Genomic DNA, 20,354 nt, shown 5'->3' on the forward strand with positions numbered 1-20,354 from the left:
TACACCAAGGATACAACACAGAACAATAAAGCATTTAACAAAGGAACTTGGAATAAGCCGTTAGGTTCAAGCAAGTTTTTTACTCATTATAGAAAACAAGGACACACCATTGAAACTTGCTACAGAATTCATGGTTTTCCACCCAACTTTCAATTCACCAAGAGCTAAGAAATCAATTTACTCACTTCAACACATGGTCAAGACCAACATAAAGATGAAGAAGCTGTTTTTGGGCTAAGCAAGGAACAATACAAAGGCCTTGTTCGCATGCTGCAACAACAAAATGGACAGGGAAACCCTTCAACAAAAGAGGAAAAGATGGCTAAAGCAATTAATTGTTGAGCCAGGTATCGAAAACAACAATAGAATGTAACTGTTCTGAATTGGTTTTGGTGTGCACTTGATTTGGCTTTGTGCTTTGGTCTGATGGAGTTGTGGTTTGTTGATGTTGAAGAAGTTGCAAAGTATGCAGAGTAGGATGGCTCTGTTTTGTTGATTTGTATGCTGCAACTTGGTGTATTGGAGGTTGATTTTGATTGTCTAATACCTCCCCCACAAGTTGAGGCACTTATGTTAAGTAGACCCAACTTGACATGGATTGTTGAGTAGTCTTTAGGACCCAATGGTTTAGTTAGAGCATCTGCAAGTTGAAGAGAGGATTTGATGGGCAGAAGTTTTACCAAGCTGTTGCCACATTTTTCTCTAATAGTATGACAATCTAGTTCAATGTGCTTAGTCCTTTTATGAAAAACTAGGATAGTAGCAATGTGCATAGTAGACTGATTATCACAATAAAGAGAAGCATGAGTAATATGTAAATGTTGTAAGTCATAAAGCATGAAAGTTAACCAAGTTATTTCACAAGACGTAATGGCCAAAACCCTATACTCGACTTCACATGAACTCCTAGAAACTGTTCTTTGTTTCTTGGATTTCCAAGAAACAAGAGAATTCCCTAAAAAGATGCAAAAGCCAATAGTGGATCTTCTAGTGTCAGGGCAAGATGCCCAATCACTATCACTGTATGCATTGAGGTGAAGGGTAGAGGAAGAAGGATAGAAGAGACATAGAGAAGGAGATCCCTTGATATATCAAAGAACTTTAAGAGCTGCATTGTGATGAGTTATGGTTGGATTTGCCATAAATTGAGCAAGCTGGTTTACAGAAAAGGATAGGTCAGACATTATATTGGTCAAATAGATGAGTTTACCAACTAATCGCCTATAAGAAGGGGGTTGGAGTATGGATCAGATGGGTCTTGGAATAAATGAGTGCCAGAGATCATTGAGGTGGAGGATGGTTTGCAAACAAGGAGCCCTGAGTCAGAGAGTATCTCAAGAGCATATTTCCTCTGGTTGGTGGATATTCCAAACTGATTTCTTGCAACTTCAAATCCTAAGAAAAACTTCAAAGGGCCAAGGTCCTTTATTTTGAAAGTCTGGTCAAGGATGGATTTGATGTTGTTTGCCTCACTTTGATGATTACCTGTTATTATAATGTCGTCCACATATACTAATAGGATAGTAATTAAAGAGGTTGAGGCCCATCTAATGAATAGGGAGTGATCACCTTGTGCTTTGTAGTACCGCTATTTTAGGAGAAAAGAGGATAGCTTTGTGAACCATTATCTACTGGCCTGCTTTAGGCCATACAGGGATTTTTGTAACTTGCATACCTGGTTGGGAGTGGAGGATGTTAGGCCAGGGGGTAATGACATGTAAACTTGTTTCTCTAAATCACCATGTAAGAAAGTATTGTTGACATCTAGTTGTTGTAGGGGCCATTTATGGATTGATGCTAGAGCAAGGACAAGTCTAACTGTTGTGAGTTTAGCCACGGGTGAAAAGGTTTTGATGTAATCAATGCCTTCGGTTTAGGTGAAGCCTTTTTCTACTAATCTACCTTTATGCCTCTCAATGGTTCCACTAGGATTGTATTTAGTCTTAAATACCCTTTTGCAGCCTATAGGTTTCTTAGTTGGAGGAAGATCTGTGATAACCCAAGTTTGATTGTCTTCTAAAGCATACAACTCTTTATTGATGGCATCCTGCCATTCAGGATGTTGAATGGCTTGTTTGTATGTTTTTGGTTCAACATTTGAAGTAATCAACAAAACAGAGCCACCCTACTCTGCATCTTTTAAGTTTCTGTAACAATTTGGATTATTTTCGTGTAAAATTTTATCGAGTTATATCTTTCAAAATAAAATTAAATAATTCCATAAATACATATTAAGTAATAACTAAAACAAACGTTTTTTAAACATATGAATTTTAACAGCGCTCATTAAGGAAAACATTGTTAAATGTTTGACTTTTATCTGCGCTGATTTAATGAGCGTTATTGATATGTCACCTTTAACAACATTTATTTAAGCAAACGTTGGTAAATAGATTTAAATGAACACTGCTTGCATTAAAAAAGAGTTGTTGAATATCTTATGCAAACATACAACAACACTTCTTCAAGAAAGCGTTGTTAAAGCTATATCCACCTATCAAATTTAACAGTGTTTGTTTAAAAGAACATTATTAATTATCTTCGGTAATATATTTAATAGCGTTGTGCTAGAAAACACGAGAGCACATTTGTTGTCCCACAAGTTGTGCCACTACATGTACCACTAACCTGTTATTGGTTGAAAAAATATATTGAAGTTAAAAAATTAATAATTAATTATTTTCCTGACTAGTCACAGTTGATAATACATACAGTGACACAAAGCAACATATGTGTACCCAGAAAACACCGTTAAAGGACCATTGTTAAATGCAAATTATTTTAATTTAATTTATATATACAAGCTTGACATCAACATCGTCATTTACCTATTGTTACGCATCGGTTGGTATATAGCTACTTGGTTTAACGACCAAAAAACTATTTTTTAATTAAAATATATGAATTTTTGATATAGTAATACTTAATTATTATTAACTTTTAAACATAATTAATAGAAGATATATATATATATAAATCTTTATATTATACTAACAATATATATATTATTGGATTAGACTGCGATCAGATAGCCTCCGACCACTAATGAATTCCATTGTTACCTAGGCATGAGAAGAGTGAAGAACCATAAGTGAGATACTATGTCTTGAACAAAAACCTTAATGCATTAGTTCTACGAGTCTTTTCTACTTATAAATTCTTTCATTTCTCCCATCATATCCAATATGAGACTTTACACTTAAATAACCCAGCAATCTCCCTCTCGAGAGTGGGCACCACACATTTTTTGGTCTGTTTTTGGGTTAACACCCCTTGTGCTTCTTTAATACATTTTCGCTTAACAAAAGAGAAGTCCAACATATCTTAGCTGAACCGTCGGTTCTGATACCACTTGTTGGACCAGAGTGCAACCGAGAAATATGAAATAACCGGGGAGTTCTATTGTTACCGTGGGTGAGTGGAGAACCACAAGTGAAACAATATGTCTTAGCTTGAACCAAAACCTTAAGACATTAGTTTAATGGATATTTTCTACTTATGAACTCTTTTATTTCTCATATCATATCAAATGAGATTTTACACTTGAATATATATATATACTTTAATTGCAATGGCGGTAAAAGTTCAAGCATCAAAATTATAATGTGGTGACCAATGTCAAGGACTAAGATTTAAAATCATAAGAATTAGAATAAGAAAAATATGAGATTTTCATACCCCAATAAATAAGCAAATTCATTGAAAACAAAATTGCTGAACCTTGACATGAGATGTTCCATAAAGTGTATTAATTATTCTGATTAATTGAAAAAATATATTTAAATTATAATTTTAATAATTAAATATTTTTTCTTATATAATTACAACAAGTTAGACATTGAATAACAAAATTTATGTAACACCAAGATATGTTCCCGTTAATCACTCCCTGACCAGCAATAGATGTAGGTTATTTAATGAGTTTGTTCATTTTAGTGGGGGAAAAGTGAAATCCAGAGTATGATTATGCCAACAACTAAACAGGCAACACATATAAAACCTACATTTCCAGTGATCACTTTCTGTTCCACCCATAAATTTATAAATACTTTTCATCTTTTCCGTTGTCTCTGTTATGCACCTGCATCGATCCCACTATAGGGATAATAAAAATATTAATAGTTTTTTATTTTAGATGAAACAATTGGTTGAAAAAATTAACTCCTGTTGTTTGTGTTAGATATAGTGCTTTGAATTTACTTTTCAGGTGACCGGATATTGTCTCTGAATAATTTCTATTCTCGGGTCTAATAACAATCTTAAGGAAGGACTTCTCTTCTCCTTATAATGGATTAGACTCTCATACCACTCACTCTCTGAGCTTTGCAAGAACATATAGATATATAACAATTTAACTATATTATGTAACTTAAGTTTAATAGTTTAAACTTTTATAGGAGGGATATGATATATATGTGCTTAGAAACTTTTTGTGTGAAGAAATGCCTTAAAAATGCATCGGTATGTTTTTACCCAACGTAAGAAATCAAAGAGAGAAATAATCTTTATATCCTGCATATAGAAAAAGAAAGAAAGGCTCCAATCCCTCATCACATTGAGCTTCCCTTTATACATGGCCATGCATGGGGCTTAGTATTAATAACCAATCAAATTATTAGCCCATTTATATATTCAGGTTTGGATACAGTGTAACAATATATATTAATAGCAGCAGCAGGTCCAATTCTTCGGAAGAGATGAGCATCCAATATATGAAAAGGGAGAAAATGGTGCATGCAAATAAATAAAAACTGTTTATTATTAAGAAATATGGAATAACTTAACATATTGGTGCGCTCTTGTATGCATGGGCCAAACCAAACTCTTGATTTTAATGTACAGAACTGTTGTTGTTTTAGAAAATTAAAATTGATGTGTAGTAGAGAGATTGTGTAATAGCATTGTATTTGTAGAATGGAATCATAGATCTGGTAGACTAAGGGAGGAGAGTCACTCCATTGTATAGTTGTACCTCTAAACTCTAGTACATTAGTATATGTATATTCTTTATTATTAGAGACTCCAATACTTAATAAAAATTACTCATGTGACAAATATATATATATATATTTAACAACTATAATTTTAAATTATTTTTAATAAAAAATTAAAATAAAAGAATTTCTCTTCTTCTCATATTTTATTACTGTTGTACCATAGAGGAGCCTAAACTCCTAATACATATATAATAATATTACTTTTTGACAATAAAAAATATTAGGATGAGAAAGTAACCAACTATAGGTGAAATAAAAGTACTTCTATTAGATATGATAAGAGGATAGGTCATGTGTCATTCAAGTTATTAGATTAATGTTTGGAATAAAATATAAATTTGGTTCCTAGCTTTGCATATTGTGGAACAATTTCGTCATTAACACAAAAAATATATATTAAAAACTCAAAAAGGAACAATTGAAGACCAAATGGACATGTTTTGCAAAAGCTACATAGTGACCTAATTAATGCTTATAACATGCTTAAGATTTCTTTAGAAAAATGCAGCGTTTTTAACAATAACTACATAGGTGCATGGTGCAATTTAAACTAATATATATGTTAAACAAACAGCGTAGGGAATCAACTTGGAATCTTTACTCCACGTGCACTTCACATTCATCTTTGATTAACTCTCAGTTGTTAACAAGAAGATAACTTGTTATTGAAACCATCAAGAAAGCTGACTCCTCCATATCAGCTAAATCAGTGCTCATGATCCTTTCACTTTTCATTTTCCACCCTTTTTGTGCAGCAAAAAAGTCTCTTTGTTTTATGAAATGACCCAACCTAATTAATTAAGCTACCTTTCATTTTTCATGTTCTTATATTCTTTATGCATATATATATTATTATGAATTTTTTGGGTACTTATAGTATATCAAAATAGAGACATGAATTGAGACATGTATTTTGAATTCCTTAATAAGTGTTTTTATGGTATTTTTGACATTTTTCATTTTGAAATATGTGTACAAAGAAAATATAAAGAGAAATAAGAAACAAAGATACATATATACAATCTTAAATACGAGTCTCAAATTCCAAGTGGGGCATTTGAAAAAAAAATCATTTAATTAATTAAGATCACTGTAATAAGAGTTTGGTTAATTGATAATCTTGTGACTTACTTCGATGACATGTTAATGATTCGAATATAATTACAATTATCTTGACACAAGGTCAAGCTAAGGGAATATATTTGTAGATGATAAAATATAGTATAAAGAAAGGCATAAAGAGGGATTGAAAAGAGAGATTTTCAAAAGACAGCAGAAAGACATCCCTTTTATAAAGAAAGAAAAGATAGCAATAAAATAGAATATATTCTATAGAATAATTTGTCACACTATACTAAATGCTTTAACTTAATCAAGAAGGAGATATTGATCTAGTGATCTCATTGGATCAGTTGATAATTAGGTCAAATATTAAAGGTTTAATTTATAAAAACAATATTTATTTATTGGAACAATACATGCACCAAAATAAATATTTGTTAAGCAAATGTTGAGAGAATAATTTTGGTTTATATAAAAAAAATCTTTTAACTTGGTATCCTTCTCCATCCATGTCTTCCACTCAAAGGAACATCTATTGCTGAAAAGATGAAAAATATATATGAAAAATAACGTAATTGAATAATTGGTAAAGCTGAGACAGTGGCGATCCACACCATAGGATCGAGGGTATGAAAAAATTAAGTTCGAGCTCTGTAAATGGCATGAAAGTTGAGCAAATTCTAATTAGATTCAGGCAAAAATATCCTTTTAATCTCAATTTTTTTGTCCTCATTTTCTTGCTTCATTTGTTTTATCTGATTCCAATTCACTAACTTTATTTCCGTTATTAAGCTAGTATCTCTATTAAACTTTTGTTCCATCAATAAGTGTGCTAAGTGGCCAATAATGCATTTTGGCTTAAGCTTAATGGTCTAAGATTGATACACTTTATAGATCATACAAGAAAATTAAATCTATACCACAAACAAGAACTATTTAGAAAATTAATAGATCATACAGCAATTGATTTATTAAGTTTCTGAAGTTTAAGGATATCTTTCTTTGGTCTATACAGATATCAAAGGATGAAGAGATATCATATAAAAGGTGCACATGCTCACTATTTTACGTACCTTAAAATTATATAAGTCTAAGGCGATGGCTATGAAACCCTAAAAGGAAAACTGAACCTATAAATAGAGACAAAAGATCTTGAAACCTATCATGTGAAATTCAGATCCAATAATGAGCAACACCAATAGAAGAATAGGACACTGAAACTGAAACAACCATGATAGCTAGCCAGAATTAAGGGGGAAAAAATGTAAAACTGTACCTTTAAAGAAAAATGATGGCTTACTTTTTATGTTCTATTGAAAACAAGCGGTATGTACAGTCAAAACTTATCATTATTACAACACGGATTCACCATCACTGAATCACACAAACAATCTCCACAAGAAAAAAAGTACATGGAAAGGCATGAGGATATATTACAAATAAATAAATAGTATGGTATATATGTATAATATATAGCTGAAAACTGGAAAAAATAATAATAGTGATTATTATTATTATGATAGTTTACCTGGAGATATTAGATGCATAAGAACCTATTTGTCTTTAGATATCATTTATTGAAACTGTAATTGAGAGGAATGAAGCCTGGTCCGAGGAAACACTAAGTCATAACACAAAATCGATTATACAATCCGCAAATTATATATATCATAGGTTGTAAAGATAGTGTTATGTCCTTGAACCGGACAGCATTCCCCACAAGATTAAAGCTTCCTGATCTTTGCTCAAAGCTGATTGATCTAATTTGAGATTCTGTATGTGAAACAGTAGATGATGGTTTTTGATTGTGTTCATTCAATCATTCTGATCTCCAAGAAGAAAACATCTTCCTTGAAGGAATGAAATGAAAATTGGTGTTTGAGGTACACGAAGGTAATGTCATAATGAAGATAATCATTTGGTTTTAATAGAAAGTAAAAGCATGGGAGAGAGAGGATATCAAAAAGATTCTTACGTGATTTTCTATTAAGAAAAAGTTATTGCTATTTATTATTTATTATTGGGAAATTTGCTTAAAAAATCTCTTAAACTTTTCTTTTGCAAGTGATTATTTTTTTCATTAGGTGTTTTACTCGCTCTCTTTCTTTCTGGTGTACTCGTATACATCCATGTTTAGATGGACAGATCGTCGATGATCAGGGGATACCGCTTTACCATGTCCCAGGAGGGGGCATGGAGCGTTGAAGGAAACATATAAACCTACACTGGTCCCTGCGACCTAGAATTGGATCTCGTATATGATGGCTCTGTGTTGCATCTCCCGGCACATTACGCAGTTCGGGAAGCATCGTTCATCCTACTAGAGCGAAGGTCCGTACCTGCCGGTCCATCCACACCAGTTGAGGCACAAGGCAGTTCGGAGGTTGTCAGGACCTGGCCCCAACCGGATTCTCATATACTAACTCAACCAAGAGGGACAGAAGGAGCAGGCATAACTATTTCATCGGGGCCTAGGGGGTAAACCCCAGACACTTCGATGGATTGGGCAGAAGATGAGGTGGTGGAGGACGAGGGCGATGGCTGTGTAGAGTTAATTTGCATAGAAGATTCGATGGAGGTTATAGAAATCTCTTCAGACTCAGAGATCAAGGAAGACCTGAGTGAGGTTTGTAGTGCACCACCGGTTTAGGAGCTCCTTTCTTTCTTTTGATAGGGAACCTTTGTACGGTACTTTTGTAATGCCAACGCCCTCGACATTATTTTATTTTTATTTTTAGTCTTTGTTAGGGGCGAAGAATAGATCTGTCTTGTATTTTGTAAAGATGTACATATTACAAATTCAAGAATTGATTAATGAGAAGTATTCAGAAAAGAATTGTGTTTTGTTCAATTATATTTTAAGTATTAAGAAATTATTTCCGCAAATGTTTGAAAATGTGACTTCTTGAAAGATAATAGATAAAATGAAAAAAAAAAATTTGTAAGTTATATGTTACATAAAAGAAAGAAAAAAAAGGAAATTTGTTTTTACCCATTTTTCCAAGAGATTAAATATAGTAATTATGAAATGATTTTTGGAGCGTTACATTAAGTGGTATCAGAGCAATTCAATCCTATCCGGACTGGGAATGGCCTTACATGCTTTCTTGTGTGACTTTGTGTGATTGTTTGATTATGATTTTCGTTAGAAGACGTGAATTTTGTGTACTTACGATTAGATGAGTAACGTATATAAATATGATGTTATCAGATTTAAGATGGCTGGACGTGGAACTACAAATCTGGATTTCATGGCTCTGATGACGATGGCGATTCAGAATGTGAATGCTAACTTGCATCAACTGAATCAGCAGCAACAACAACCCCAAGGACCCGCTCTTTACAAGGTTTTGGACGAGTTTTGTCGTCGCAACCCGCCTAAGTTTGAAGGAGGATTTGCACCATATTCTGTTACCAACTGGACCCAAGAGCTGGAGAGGATTTTCTAGGCTACTGATGTGCACCGAGGAGCATAAGGTCACCTATGCGACCTACATGCTGTCGAAGGAAGCTGAGAACTGGTGGGAGTTCACTCAACGCCAGATGGAATATGAACATCAAGTTGTCAACTGGGCAACTTTCAAGGATAGGTTTCTACAGAAGTACTTTCCGACGGACATGAAGACGAAGAAAGAAATGAAATCCATGCGTCTGCAGCAGGGGGATATGTCAGTTGGGGAGTATGTTGTAGTGTTTGAAGATTTGGCGAGGTATTCCCCACACTACGATCGAGTGGGAAATGAAAGGTCTAAGTGTGCCAAGTTTGAAGAGGGACTTAGACAAGATTTGAAGGTGATGTTTGTTCATCAACAAATACCAGATTTTCCAATTCTGGTCAACAAATTTAGAATCTATGAGGAGAGTCTGAAGGCAAGGAATGACGCACTTAAGAGTGCCATGCCTCAAGGAAATTTCTACGGACCTCAGAGGAATTTCAGACTGAATCGTGGTAGAGGGAAGCCTTTCCACCACAACATGAAACCTTATGGATTTCAATCTGGAAATCAACAGAAGTCACTCCGACCACACAATAACTACAACAACCACAACAACAACAATAACAATCAGGGTTCTCAAGCTGAGAACTCCAATAACAACTCACCACCTTGGTGCTCGAAGTTCAAAGTTAAGCATTTCAGTGTCAATAACCCTATTTTCTATCACTGCAACCAATCTGGACACATCAAGCCGATGTGCCCTAAGTTGAAGAAGGAATGAGTAAATGCTGTTCGGGCCAAGGGAAAAGTGTTCACCCTGAGCAAAGCTGAGATCAAGGAGGATGAAGATCTCATTCAAGGTACATGTCTTGTTAATGAGATTTCCTTATCTGTACTGTTTGATTTAGGTGCGACTCATTCATTTATATCCCATGATGTTGTTAACCGATTAGAATTGCCTATAGTTTCCTTACCTTATGATCTAGCCGTGTCAACGCCCACAAGCGAACTCGTCGTAGTTTCAACTATATGTTCATAATGTCCCATATTATTAGATAACATAACTTTCCTACTAGACCTGATTAGTCTACCCTTATCCCAAATAGATATCATCTTAGGAATGGACTGGCTATCTAATAACCATGTTCTTTTTAACTGTTTCAACAAAACGGTAATCTTTAGCAACCCTAAAGACCCAATAGAACCTCATTATGAAACTAAAAACACAACTGCCAATCAAATGGAGAAGTTATTGAATGATGAAGCCCAAGTGTACATGTTGTTAGCATCGTTGGAGAAGAAAGAAGGAGAAGAAATTCAAAGTATACCAATGGTTCGAAATTTCTCTAAAGTTTTTCCGAACGATATTCCTGGTTTACCCCCAGTAAAGGAGATAGAGTTCGCCATCGATCTAGTTCCTAGAACTGGACCAATCTCTATAGCTCCCTATAGGATGGCACCGTTAGAGTTAACGAAATTGAAGAAATAATTGGAGGACCTACTACAGAAACAGTTCATCAGACCGAGTGTTTCTCCTTGGGGTGCTCCTGTTTTGTTTGTGAAGAAGCAGGGAGGTAGCATGCGGTTGTGTATCGACCATCAACAATTGAACAAGGCAACTATCAAGAACAAGTACATGTTGCCAAGGATTGATGACTTATTAGACCAGCTGAGAGGAGCTACAGTATTTTCAAAGATCAATCTTCGATTTGGATAATATCAAATACGCATAAAGTCGGAAGATATTCCAAAGACAACTTTTTGGACGTGTTATGGCCATTACGAATACCTTGTAATGCCATTTGGTGTGACCAATGCTTCTACAATGTTCATAGATTACATGAACAAGATTTTTCATCCATACCTCGATACGTTTATGGTCGTGTTTATCGATGATATCATGATTTTTTCAAAGAATCAAGACGAACATTTTGAGTATCTGCAAGTGGTGTTGCAAATTTGAAGGACAATAAACTCTATGCTAAACTGTCAAAGTATGAGTTTTGGTTAAAGTCGGTGAATTTTCTCGGTCATGTGATATCGAAAGGAGGAATCACTGTCTATCTTGCAAAAGTGGAGACAGTAAGGGAATGGAATTCTCTGAAGTTGGTGATAGATATCAGAAGCTTTCTTGGATTAGCGGGGTATTATCGAAAATTTGTCGAAGGATTTTTGAAGTTAGCCTTGTCGCTAACTACACTAATGAGGAAAGACAAACCCTTTGTCTGGACGACGAAGTGTGAAGCAAACTTTCAAGAATTGAAGAGAAGGCTGACCATAACGCATGTGTTTGTTTTGCCAGACCCAAACGAAAACTTCAACATGTATTGCCACGCATCAAAGCAAGGTTTAGGTTGCATGTTGATGCCACAAAGGAGAGTAGTGGCTTATGCGTCAAGATAGTTGAAAACACATGAGCAGAACTACCCAACACACGGTTTGGAACTAGCTGCAATTGTGTTTGCTCTCAAGATATGGAGACATCATCTGTATTGCATGAGATTCAAAGTTTTCAGTGACCATAAAAGCTTGAAGTATTTGTTCGACCAGAAGGAACTGAACATGAGGCAAAGACGATTTATGAAATTCCTCAAGAACTACGATTATGATCTTCAGTACTACCCCGGAAAAGCTAATGTGGTGGCTGATACCTTGAGTAGAAAGTCTCGGCATATGGCGACCATGATGGTCAGAGAAATGGGATTGATAGAGGATTTAAGAATGGCAATCATGGACGAAGCTCATAAAAGCAAGTTAAGCATTCTTCCTAGAGCTACCAAGATGTATCAGGACCTGAAGAAGATGTTTTGGTGGTCCGGTATGAAGAAGGATGTAGTAGAGTATGTCTTGTGCTGCTTGCTGTGCCAAAAAGCGAAAATTGAGCACAAGCGACCCGGTGGAGAACTTCAACCCTTGAATATCCCGGTTTGGAAATGGGATAGCTTTTCAATGGACTTTGTGAGCGGTTTTCCACGAACTCAGATGAGATATGACGCAGCTTGGGTAATAGTGGATTGTTTGACGAAGATAACCCAAACCCACTTTCTACCAATCAACATAAAGTACTCTTTGGAGAAACTAGCGGAGTTATACATCAAGGAGATTGTCCGATTGCATGGTATTCCTAGAAATATCATCTCAGATAGAGACCCGCACTTCACCTCGAAGTTATGGAATGGTTTGCAAACAACTTTGAGTACCAAGTTGAGTATGAGTTCAGCCTACCATCCGCAGACTGATGGTCAATCAGAAAGGACCATTCATTGGAAGATCTTCTCAGAGCTTGTGTGTTGGAGCATTCGGGAAGCTGGGCTGATTATCTACATTTGATTGAGTTCACCTACAATAATAGTTTTTATTCCAGTATCAGAATGGCACCATACGAAGCTCTCTATGGCAGAAAGTGTAGAACACCCCTATGTTGTATTTTGTAAACCATGATGTACGTATTACAAATTCAAGAATTGATTAATGAGAATTATTCAGAATAAAATTGTGTTTCGTTCAATTACATTTTAAGTATTAAGAAATTATTTCCGCAAAAGTTTGAAAATGTGACGTCCTGAAAGAGAATAGATAAAATGGAAAAAATGATTTGTAAGTTATATGTTACATAAAAGAAACAAATTTTTTTTACCCATTTTTCCAAGAGATTAGATATAATAATTATGAAATGATTTTCGGGGCGTTATAGGTTCGCTCTCACACGTCTGATATGTCCCAAAAAAGGACCATCTTCATCAATATCTTCATATTCTTGGTTATCAATATTATTGATGATTATTTTGTTAGTTGAAAGAACAATGGACCATTTTATATCAGTTGGGTCACTAACATCGAATACTTGTTGAGCTTGTGATGCTAGAATAAACGAATCATCTTTATATCCTGACCTATTAAGATCCACTTGCATGAACCATAACTCATCAACTCGGAAGCCATTATTGTTATCAACCCACATACAATAAAAAATCGGCATTCGAAACATTATGTAATCCAATCCCATATGCGTTCAATCACTCTAAAGTATGAGATGTTCGCATATATTGAGTTTCTATCTTTTGCACTTAACATGTGTAAAGTTCGAGCAACAAAAGTCACACCACTATTTTGCATTTTACTTTGATCATCTTGTTTTTTCGTATAAAATGTGAACTCATTAATTAGGTAACCAATGTAGGATAAGACATGAAGGCTTGGACCATTGGCTTACCATTTCAATCTTTTGGAAACTGAATGTGCATTTATATTCAACTCCTCATCAATGTGATTTTTTAGCCACTTAATGAAACATCGATTATGTTCTTTGGAAATCCAATTTTCATTCTTACTTGGGTAACACTTCCTTAGCATCTCCTTGTGTGTTTCAATATATGGCTCAACCTTGTCGGCATTATGTAAAATATACAAGTGTGCTTGCTCCAATTTGGTTATTGTTATATTTAATATTTCATTCCCAGTAATACCTTCACGAAATGGTTTTTTTTGCATATCGAGGCTTTGGAATGCCCATGAAATCACTATCGGTAAGGTATTCGGTAAAAAAATCAAGAACTTCTTCAACAACATATCGCTCAACAATACAACCCTTTGGTCTTGATCGGTTCTTCACATACCCTTTTAATGCTTTCATATAACGCTCAAATGGGTACATCCATCTCATATAGGAAGGGCCACATAGTTGTGTCTCTTGAAAAAGATAAATGCTTAGATGAACCATTATGTCAAAAAAAGAAGGTGGAAAATACATTTCAAGCTCACACAAAGTGAAAATAATTTATCTTTGCAATGCAGGTAATTTCTCAGGGTCAACCACTTTGCTACAAATCGCCTTGAAGGAGAAACAAAACCTAGTTATGGTTCCTCGAACTTTTTTAGGTAGAATTGACAGTATTCCAATAAGCAAGAAATGCTCTATAAGTATATGACAATCATGAGACTTAAGACCTCTTAACTTGAGGTCTTTCATTGATACGAGGTTCTAAATGTTGGAAGAGTACCCTTCTGGAACTTTAACACTATAAATAAATTTACAAAATTCCATTTGCTACTCTTAAGGAAACGTTGTGGAAGATATAATAATTTTTTTTACTAATTCATTTTTTATTGAAATTCAAATTAATAATTACATTATGACATTCAATTAATGACAATTAATTAAATATATAGAAAAATTAATAATGTCAATAAATAACATTCAAATATTTAATCGATTAAGCATTGTGTTAAGCGATTAAGTGTAGAGGAAACAATTTTGTTGATCATATCGACATCTCTTCTTACCGAATGCTTTGTTGTATAGCTAAAAGAGAATAAATGAAAGATAAATATTAACAACGCTTTTTTGTGAATGCGTTGTTGAATGTAACGTAATCAACAACATTTTTTGGTGAATGCGTTATTGAATTCAACGTAACCAATAACATATTATTGAAAAAACCCTGTTGTATGGTTATAACGACAGCGCATTCACAAAAAAACACTTTCGAAGAGCATTATTCCTAATTATGCACAGTTACGCAGACAACAGAAAATAACCTGAATGCATACAGAAACAAAACATAACAACAAAATGAATATATGAATACAACTAAATTTATATATTGAACATTAATTACACTGTAATGTTTACATAAATATATATATTACATAGACCAAATCATATACATTACATTGAATTCCCTAAGCTACAGTCTCTGCAAAACTAATCTACTATACATTTAGCTATGATTTGTCAAAAGAAATAAGTACAGAGTTTGACCATTATTCTCTAATCTGGTTGACTTCGTCATCTGTATATGATTTGCCATCAATCTTGATTGCATTAGTTGGCTATTGTTGAATGTTCTCCTTCATGAATTTTAGCACGTAATAGCCACAATCTATCTGGTTTGTTTGGCAAGAGGTCTACAATTAAAATGAAGTAAACATATAAGTATAACATTAGTTGGTCATTACACATATAATTGTTTGAGATGATTTGTGTCAATACATTTATACGAGTCCACTTGATTTTGAGATTTGGTATCTTGTTTCTAGCATGATTACAGGTTCTGCAAACTCTCACCACACTAAACAATAGAAAATGTACTTAATTACTAAACAACTAGGAAAGTGCAAGTGTAACTAAAAGTTTAAATGAGTAGTCCACTTTCCTAAAAAACATCTCTTTCACAGCGGGGTAGTTGTTCATATCACCATGTGCCGATGAGTCAAAGTAGTATATTTCTTCATTGACCCAATTGATGGCAACCAAAACCAAATGATGCCTAACAAAATATATGTACATGGTTAGGAAATGTTAAGCACAACAAACATACTAAAGAAAGAAATATAAAAGACAATTAAAAAATGCTCACCCGGTATTAAAAGGTGAAAGAAATAAATCTGCATTTTCTTTATGATGGAGGATATTATCTGTAATTCGTTCTGATTTTTCCCCAATCTCATTTTTGTCACCCAACACCAAAGCGGTAAGGTGTAGGGATATGAACATCATCTTTTCCTTATTTACCTTAATAAAATTTTCATACAAATACATAATATATAACACAAATATTAGTTAATTATAACACACCGCCATGCAAAAGTGAGAAGTTAAGAAAACATAATTTACCTCATATATATATATACATACAGTAGTTGCACCTATACAATCACGTTTATATACATCCTGGACTTCAGTGATGCCAACATATTCATCAATATTATCCCTGAAGACTTCCTTGGGAATTGATATAATTATCATATCATCTTCCAACTTCTGTACATGCTCCAATAGCTGAGTATAGTAGTTGGTACTCTTCTTGGAGCTCACATCCCTAGTAGATGGCTTTGAGCTCACATTCCCCGAAGATGGCTTAGACTTGTGGGTGCCACTGGGGGTGGAATGTACATTTTCCTAAAATATTCAATAAAAAACATATCAATTATAGATCAATATATATATAATATGAGTGAACATAAGGTGAAAAATCATACCTTAGGAGGAATTACTTGAACAAGGTCCACTGGCCAAGCCACAAAAGTGCATGTAGCCCCTCCAACTGTGAAGATATCCTCATCGAGAGGACTCGGAAGCAACACATTATCATTGATTGCAATATCAGTCGACACCTTCACATGATGGTGTGGGGTACGTCATTATGCAGCATATCATCGACCGACTTGTGCACTTTCCAAACACCCACTACTCGACTAGTTGGGGTATCGAGGAAAAGTTTGCAAGAACTGATTCCCTGTACGCAAGTTAAAATATATAATTAGTTAAACAACTAAATTAAAATAAGTTAACTAAATTAAAAAAGTTAACTAAATTAAAAAAAGTTAACTAAATTACCTCAAGAATGAGAATCAAAATGGGAATGTTGTAAGGTGTCGGTATGCAACTCTTATTGACGGTTGAAGGAACAATGCCAACATTACTAGCTAGTCATTGCCACTCAGCTTCCTTCGCTTTCATTGATTGCTCAAATTCGTTGAACCATTGCATGAGACCATCTAGTTGATTTTGAACCTGACTCATTTGGGCTTTGGTTGCACGCTTTGGATGGGGTACAAATGTTCATTGGCTAACCCCAAATTCTGCATCTCGAATACGACCAGGGTAGATAGGCAATCCTAGTGCTTTGTCAAGTATTATGCGACTGTCCAGGTTTGTCTGCTTTTCTTTTAGGGCAAACTGATAAATCAAGAAAAAACATAATGTTAATTAATCACATTTTGATAAATAAAGTATGGAAATTAAGTATAATTAAAAATAAGCACTTACAATATGTCTTGCTGCTTCTTGAACTTCCTCATTGTCGATGACACCATCCTTGTTCTTACAGGCATCCAACCATATAACATCGAGTTCTACTCCATGCGGGGTCATAGGTGTATCGCTTTTGTTCTCCAACTAACAAAACATAACCAATAATAATGTAATTAGGTATATATGTATACAAAACATAACCAATAATGTACTTACAAATTAACAATGCTTACAATTTTTTCCTTGATTCCTCTATACCCCTCTCGAGAAGCTCGGTATGGATATAAAGACTTGGATGCCCTCTTGCGGTTTTCATTACTTAATTTCTGAAACAATAAACACATTAATATCAACAATCATAAACAAAAGCTTATATATAAAAGTCAATACAAAGAATATGATTTTATCAAGAAAGACTCGTCTTGTGTGTGTAGGGTGACAAAAGTCTTCTAATCCTCTTCATCAACGATATTTGCATATTTAGTTGGAGCTTTTAGGTTGACATTGCCATCAACATCTCTGAGTAATTTTCTGGCACCAGTTCAGAATTGTCGAAGAGCCTTGCCAGCCGATTTATGGATATAATCCTTATCCTCCTCACCAACATCAAAAGTTGACTGAAATAAAAACACATATATATTATATCTTGCATGAAAACACATGCATACACGTACATTGCATGAAAACGTAACACATATACGTACATTGCATGAAAACATAACACCTATACGTACATTGCATGAAAACACAAAAACTGAAAAATAAACTTACTGTTATTTCATTCCAAATATACTTATTCGCGGTATTCCCTATATCACTCCATTTGTTGAATGATAACTTCATATTCTGCCTAACAACAACACCAATGTAGCTTATCAATACGTTGGCACCCTTCGAGTTTAATGGTTGGCCTTTAGTGTTCCATTGAACTTATATATTCACATCCTTACTTCTTGACCGAATGACATTCTTCATATAATTCATTCCATGTCGAGGTCGTTTATTAGCAACGATTTGCTTGTCTTGTGGAGTCGGTGTAGCTTCGTCACCACTGTGAGAACCATGATTGCCACTTTGGGAAGCCATTGATGAAGTTTTTTTTAGGTTTATGAGAGTATTGTGAAGAAGATCTTTGCTCCTGACCTTGGCACGGTTTTGATGAAGACACCAACATCTCCAAAAAGAAGAAAATGAAGAATATGTATGAAGACAGAGAAGAATAAAGCTTCAAGAAAAATTAGATTAAGTCTCTATAGGTACTTCTATCCTAAAACTCTTAGTTATGCATAGTATTAATGCTCAAACTATTTTTAAAGAATAATGAAACACTTTAAAAAAAATACTTAAAACATTTTTTTTGAAATGATGTGTAACAAGTTACTTCATTCAAGTAACAAGTTATATGTGAGAGAAAAAGAGTTATCCAACTTAAAACTGTTCAGAGTAATCCATTACTGCCTTTTAGTAATAGATTACAAGTTCTGCAAAAGTTGAGTAACCGATTACCCAAATAGTGTAATCGATTACCCAAATAGTGTAATCGATTACTCTAATTCGTTTTTAAATAATTAGTGGACATTATGTTTGGGTAATCAATTACCCAATGTAAGTAATCGATTACTGAAGACTGTTACATGGGATTTTAGATTTCAAAACGAAATGTTTTCACTCTAAATGAAATCTCTTCACTTCAAACAACTCCTACACTTTTAGAAAGGCACCATGGGTGTTTGGAAAGTCTATATAAAGACTCTAACTCTCACAACATAAATACACAACTTTTATATGACTCTCATACTACTCTGAAAAATTCTCTCACTATTTTTCTGCGCTTTTGCGCTAAGTTCTTAAACTTTCAAAAGGAGAATTTTTCTGAGTTACTTAAAGTAATTGATTCAAAGTTTTACAAATCTATTCAGCATTATTACTAAGTATAAAAAGAGAGTTGATTAGATTGCAAGTGTTATAATATTTCATACTTGTAAAGGCGATGCAAAATCATTATTGAAATTCTTCATTCATTGCAATAAACGTTTCTTTCATAGGGTGTGAATAGAAAGGGGATAGAGTAACTTGGAAAAGTGTTTTCCAAGGGTATAAATATTAGTGAGTGGGTAAGGTACTTAGAGATCTCGGGGTGAGACTTTGTAATTACTACTCATAATATTTAGTGGAAAATCTATTGTATTGCAAGAGTACTGGATGTAGCATTCGGTGGACAAGAAGGTGACTTGTGTACTCTCCTTTCCATTTCTTCTTTAATTTATACTTGTTTATTTTCTTCAATATTATCCGCTGCACATTAACACTTACATTTTGCAGAAAAGTTACTATAATTTTAAGTCAACTAATTCACCCCCCCCCCTTAGTTGCAATCCTGTTCTTACAATTGGCACCAGAGCTATACTTGAGTAAGATACTCTTAAATCTGATCCTACATCAGGAAGGTACAATATGATTTAAAGACAAAGAACATTCTCACCTTCGCTCTTGGTATTGATGAATTCTTTAGAGTATCAAATTGTAAATCGGCAAATGAAATTTGGGATACTCTAGAGACCACACACGAAGGAATAGAGGAAGTAAAAAGATCAAGAATCAACACTCTTTCTCAGGAATACAAAATGTTTTGCATGAAGCCTGGAGAGAAGATTCTTGATCTACAAAAGAGATTTACTCATCTTACCAATCACCTTCTTGCACTTGGCAAAGTTCTATCAAATAGTGACTTAAACTTAAAAGTTCTTAAATCACTCACCAGAATTTGGCAACCAAAGGTAACTGCAATTTCTGAAAAGAAAAGTTTATCCAAAATGTCTTTGGCTGCTTTGTTTGGTAAATTGCAGGGACACGAACTAGAACTTGGCCAACTTGATCAACACGAGGAGCAAGAAAAGATGAAGAAAAATATTTCTCTAAAAGCAAAGGTTGATAGATATGACTCATCCGGAGATGAATCAGAAAAGGATGATATAGAAGATATAAGTCTCTTCGTAAAGAAATTCAGCAAGTTCCTAAAAAGGAATAAAGGCGCAAAAACAGGTCAAACAAGGAAATTCGCCAAAAGCAATGATGCCTCCACCTCAAGTCAAAATTTTACAT

Source organism: Lupinus angustifolius, chromosome LG15, assembly GCF_001865875.1.
Source record: "Lupinus angustifolius cultivar Tanjil chromosome LG15, LupAngTanjil_v1.0, whole genome shotgun sequence".
Lineage (NCBI taxonomy): Eukaryota > Viridiplantae > Streptophyta > Magnoliopsida > Fabales > Fabaceae > Lupinus > Lupinus angustifolius.